The sequence below is a fragment of the Chelonoidis abingdonii genome, chromosome 5 (assembly GCF_003597395.2).
Source record: "Chelonoidis abingdonii isolate Lonesome George chromosome 5, CheloAbing_2.0, whole genome shotgun sequence".
In the NCBI taxonomy this organism is placed as follows: Eukaryota; Metazoa; Chordata; order Testudines; family Testudinidae; genus Chelonoidis; species Chelonoidis abingdonii.
Window position 1 is genome coordinate 115,185,232 of NC_133773.1, and position 6,000 is coordinate 115,191,231.

The window sequence follows — 6,000 nt, forward strand, 5'->3', positions numbered from 1 at the left end:
TAGGAGTTATTTCCTCATAACCCCTGTCAGTTAGCCGTTGGCTTATGCAACAAAGCATGAGAACTGCTGCCCCTTACAAATTTTTATCCTGTTATGTGTAACTATTAATGATCTTGTGGTACATATTAACAGCTAATTCTTTTTTGAACCATACCAAAATCTTAATCTCAGTGGTATCTTGTGGCAGTAGTTCCATGAGTTAGTTATGCAGCATGCAAAATAATATTTCCTCTTACCAGTGTTAAGTATATTGTCTTAATCACTATATATGAGTAATCAGCCCCCAGACTGTGAGTGAATTGTTTCTTATATCCAGAGAGGGTAATGCATGCATTTGAAAGCTACGGAAATTAATTTGACTATATGGGAACTAAGAGAATAACATGCAATGACTTTTATTGTATTTTTGATAAACATATATAAAATGGTGGGTCCTTTGTGGATCGTAACAAAGGATGTAGGCCATTGATAACTAACTGGAGGTGGGCTCCCAGAAACCTGACTTTTTAGGTAAAAAAGAGGAGTGGACTATCTAAAAGTAATACCATAAGATATGAAATGGACTGATTCAACAACTGACTGAGCAACCTCCTAGATTACTACAGCTTTTGGCTTCAGTATATTAAGTTCCTATTTTCACTCTGTAAAATCAAACTTTTCATGTGGATCCTTCATCCAAGGAGAAGATTTTCACCCTAGCTCTTCTACTATTCTGGTGGCAAAAAGCAGCCAGAAAGCTGGCATAACTGGCTACCCTTAAGATTCCTTCCATCCCCAGGTGCCACATGCTGTTATGTCTGGCTATTCCTGGCTGCCAGAATGATGACTTCGCAGCTGTGAGAAAACATGTCTTAAAAATAGCAACCTTCAGTTGTAGGTAGGGCATCCAGATTGCTCCTCACCTGTCTCCAGAATCAAGGGATAGTAAGGGCGGCTAGTGCCACTTCATTTCTACCACCTCCTTTAGTGAGCTCAATTCAACTGAACCAGAATCTGTTCCCCAGCATACACATCCCTTAGGCCTCCCCATCCCAGGAGATCTGTTCATGCAACTCTTATTTACTGCAGTGGAAGTTGGCACACACATCTTATTGGACAAAACTAATATATAGTAAGCTTCACCCAATTATATGCAAGGGTGAGGGAGTTTTCTTTCTGTCTCATTAATTAAAGAATTATTATAATGCAGCTCCTATTGATGGGAATGATTTTTGTACATCTATTCTGATGCACACAGGGGTACAATATATTCCATATGCTTTTTCCAAGTCATGTAGGTTGTCTTTCAGTCTTCACTGTATTTCATAGTGCTTCACAGAGAACATATTTTAATTATTGTTTGTCTTTCGTAGAAAAAAATACTATTATATAGGACAGACAGAACCTAATGTGTTTTCAGTTATAGGACATTCTGGTGTAAAGCTATTCAAATATTTTTTCTTTATATTAAATATACCTTTCACCTAATCGTACTGTAAAGTGTCTAGGGCATGTGAGTGAATGAGGCAAGACCATATTTCTTTAAAACAATATAGGCTATGTTCTTCATTTCAGAAGTGCTTGTATTCTCTAAAGCTGGCTACAGGTCGCAGCAATCTCGCTTTCAGTTTGCCCTTTTTAACCTCATCCACAAGCAAACTGATCAATAGCAAAGGTGAAATTTATTACACTTGCCTTCACCTATATGCAGTGAGGGAGGGAAACACACTACATTTCTTTGCCTTTGCATCCTCAATACACTGCCCTCACTTCACAAGTTTCAGGCTACAGTTTGCCACTAAACTGAAGTCCCTATTTGTCATGGCATTCTCTGTGACTGGACCTGTCGTTTTCTCTGCTCATGGGAAATAAACAACTTGGAACTAAACAATTCTGCAAATGTTGAAGGCACCAGACAAGTGAGGAACTTCTCCTTTATTCCTGCTGTCATTAGCTAACAGAAATCAGATGATCCCAACTTCTGTCTCCAAGTGACTCAACTAAGTAGCACCAGCTCCTGTCTCATTTTCCTCCACATCATTTCTCTGGAGGACCCCAAAGGTGAGCTCATATCTAGACCCATATTGGGTTAATATGAGGTTTCCCTTTTTCCCCAGGGAGGGAGGTTTCCCTTTCCCCAGAGAGGTCTTCGCTCCACGCAGCGAAGACCTCTCTCCTGTGAGGTGCAATCATTTCTAGTGAATGCTGTGCTTCTATCTCAGTTTCTCTCTAGTAAATAAACTCATCCTGTCTTCCAGCTTAAAGAATGTTTCTGAAGCCTGTCTCCAGTAAGGTCATTCCTGTTACAGAGCATCAGTAACTCTCCGCTCCAATGTTCCCCGTACACTGGCAGTGCCTGTGCTCTGTATGCTGTACAAGATATAACAGCCCTAGCACTAAATGTCCACATTTGTCACCTGAGCCAGCAGAATCTTTTCAGACCCCAGTATGTCTCCAGCATTCCACAATACTCTGCTATAGGCATATGATATTTCATCTTCGACACAGGTGGTCATAGTGCAGTCAGCACCATCAGCTAACACGGACATTGAAACCACACTGGGTCTGACGCTTCCTGCATAAACCCTCCCAGGATTCAGTCCAAACCCAGAGATAACAAAAACGTTTCCAGTGCACTACTTGAAACACTATTTGCTTAAGTGGCCTTCTCCCCCTCCTGCTGCAGTACTAGAACAGATGCTGTCTCCTCAACCTGCTTCCATTCTGACCGATTCTTCTGGCAGTTACAATATTGACAATTCAGTTACAAGCACACACAGTGAGACAAGGTGACTGTATTTCCATGCTGGGGCCCTGGCTGATGCTACACCCTAAAATTGTACTGCTCCAGCTTATCCAGCCTATAAGCTTTCGGTTCTTTGCATTACCTGAAGTTTGACAGAGTCTGTAAGAATCATGAGCACGCTATGCAGCGATGCCCACGTTATGGGTGAAATATCTCTGCCACTCTCCCTGTGGGTCATACAGTAGTTTCATTCCAGTTTCCTGAAGATCAGGCTATAGAAGACCACAGTCCATTCTCGGTCACTTCATCTTGGGAGAGCACAGCTACTGTCTCTCACTGGCAGCTTTGCCCAGTGCAAAAGAGCATCCCATTCCAGATAACCCTGAACGATGTTCTGATCAAACTCTCCTTCAGCTTCTGGAAAGCCTAACTGCACTGAGCAGTCCTCCAGAATAGTGATCCCTTCTATGTCAAACTGTACAGTGGGCGTGATGAACTTCTAGCACAAAGGGACTCCTGTAGCTGGCAGAATGCTGAGATTCCAAAGCCTAACATTGCAATCACTTTCCTAAGTCAGCAGAGATGCCTCAGAAACACCATTCCCCTCTTGAAGAACTTGCCCTTCACAAAGTTAAGTTTCAGGATTGCTTGCCAAGTCACTCCAGCACATCCATTAACCATTTTAGTTCTAGATCAGAACTTCCTGCATGTGCTAGGATGTCATTCGTGTGACATCTGACAGAATAGTATCATGCCATCAGAACCATGTAGGACACTCAGAGACTTCTTGATGACTCTGCAATTTCCTTAGTTTTAAGGGAATGGAGATGTACAAGTCGAGAATTTTTTCTCAACCATGATGGCTAAACAAACAAGAATAGATTGTCAACCTAATGGGCAGCCAAAACTGAGAAGTGTAAACTACCCATGCATCTTAAGGGGGTAATAAGCCTGAAACCTAATTTAAATGAAACTGTGTCACTGCCCATCATTTTAGCAGAATTCTCATGCTTGATGTGACTATCTTTCTTCACTGGATGTAGTCACAAATATTGGGGTGGGAGGCACTCGGGCAAGGGATTGTTCATGGTTGCTGTTGTCGGAAACCATGAGTTCAAACCCCTCAACATAATCATCTCTAACCCCATTCACCCCGAAGGAAAGAGAGCTATATCCTCACCCCAGTATCAATAGATACTCTTGGGTGCCAAAAGCTGTCAAAACCAGTGCCAAATTGTCAAAACCAGGAGCTGCTTGCCCATGAAAACACCTACATTTACCCATTAGAAATACAGAAATTGTAGCAAATCAAAATTTGAGGATGGCTTAAATTAAGTGAATCTAATATCATGGGAAGTAACACAGGGAATAATGGCCTTATTGTTCTGTTCATGTATATATAAATTTAAATTTGATGTCTGAGTTAGGGATTTGTCAGTGAAAGGCACTAAATATATGTAAGCTACTGTTATGATTATATTATTAAATGATAATTTTCTATCATAGTGTGTAAAACATCCAGTGCTTTATTTATTGAGCTTCACTGCAAAGATATTTTACTATCACTAAAAATGTTTCTAATCACAAAGTAAATTAATAAGAGTGACTATAGCCTAAATCTTTATTTAAATAATCTAGTCAAATATGTGCTACTGTAACTAGCCCAGAGCAGTATGTGAGGCCATGCAACAGACTAGGGTTTAATTCTTGGATTCTGCTTCTCACTTCATGAGCAGGAGCTAGGAGTACTCCAGAGCTGCAGCCTCAACCCTGGGAGGGATGGAGCCTTGTGTCTTTCAAGAACAGTGACTCCCACTGGCCAATTTAAGGAGAAGCATTGAGGGGCTCTGAAAGGAGTCACTTCCAGTCCTCCTCAGAGGTTGGTGGAACTAGTGAGTGGAGGTTAAATGGGGTTAAATTGGTGGGGATCTTCAGCATTCCATCTAAGGAGCAGCAAACCCACTATGGGGAGAAGAGAGCATGCGTGCTACCTGAGAAATTATTTATTGCCTGATATAATACATTACAAAGAGCAAGAATATAAAGAGTATGTGCCCTCTAGCTAATGCTGTGGTATCTTGTAAGTAAGATCAGGGAAAACCCCACTAAACTCAATAAAATTGAAGTTTAGCCCCCAGACAGAAATTATATACTGAATCTGGTGAGGAGATAGATAAGCAAGGTGTTCTGTCTTGTGGGTATTGTTATACTGAAAGAATAATAAATGATCTGCAAAGGATCATAGAAATTGGAGATGGGACATACTTGCTAGGTCACTTAGGGCTTGTCTTCACTACCAGGGTAAGTCAACTTAAGTTACACTACTCCAGCTACGTGAATAACATAGCTGGAGTCGACATAGCTTAGGTCAACTTACCCTGGTGTCTTCACTGCACTGTGTCAATGGGAGACGCTCTCCAGTCAACTTACTGTACCCTTCTCGGAGAGGTGGAGCACCCGGGTCAACTGGAAAGTGCTCTGCCATTGATTAGTGACACCTGCTGCATTGGTTGCAGCAGCATTGGTCTTCCCCATAGTGAAAACAAGCCCTTAGTTTATCCCATGCCAGTGCTTGAATGTTTCCTACATCATACTGAGGTGACTCAAATGATGGGGCTATTACTGATTCCTTTCAGATATAATTCCATAGTTTGCTAGTCTGAGTATCAGGAAAAATGTCATTCCAATGTGAATTATATTGTCCTTTACTTAGTTTCATCTTGGTAGTCCTGATTATACCTCCTTGGACCACCCTACACAATTCCTTTCCCTTTAATCCATCTACCTATTTAGCATATGCCCCCGTAGCAGTAATTTGGTAAAATGTGTACATATTTTGTTCTTTTAATTGTCCTCTTAAATTGGGCCTCTAGCCTGTAGTAATTTTTGATGTATGTCTCTGAACGTCATCCAAATTGCTGACATCTTTCTAATATTGAAGTGTCCAGAATGTGATGCAGAAGTCAAGGTACAGTCTGCCAGTGTTTTTTAGGCCTGGTCTACACTATGCGTTTAAACCGATTTTTAGCAGCGTTAAACTGATTTAACGCTGCACCCATCCACACAACGATGCCCTTTACATCGATGTAAAGGGCTCTTTAAACCGGTTTCTGTATTCCTCCCCGACGAGAGGAGTAGCGCTGAAATCAGTATTACCATATCAGATTAGGGTTAGTGTGGCCGCAAATCGACGGTATTGGCCTCCGGGCAGTATCCCACAGTGCACCATTCTGACCGCTCTGGAAAGCAATCTGAACTCGGATGCACTGGCCAGG

The 6,000-nt window shown here is 41.6% G+C and overlaps 1 protein-coding gene across 5 annotated transcripts in view; it reads left to right on the forward strand.

The window, feature by feature from the left end:
* Positions 1–6,000, forward strand: part of LDB2 (LIM domain binding 2) — a 551,321-nt gene that overhangs the window by 540,484 nt on the left and 4,837 nt on the right. The window lies entirely within an intron of this gene.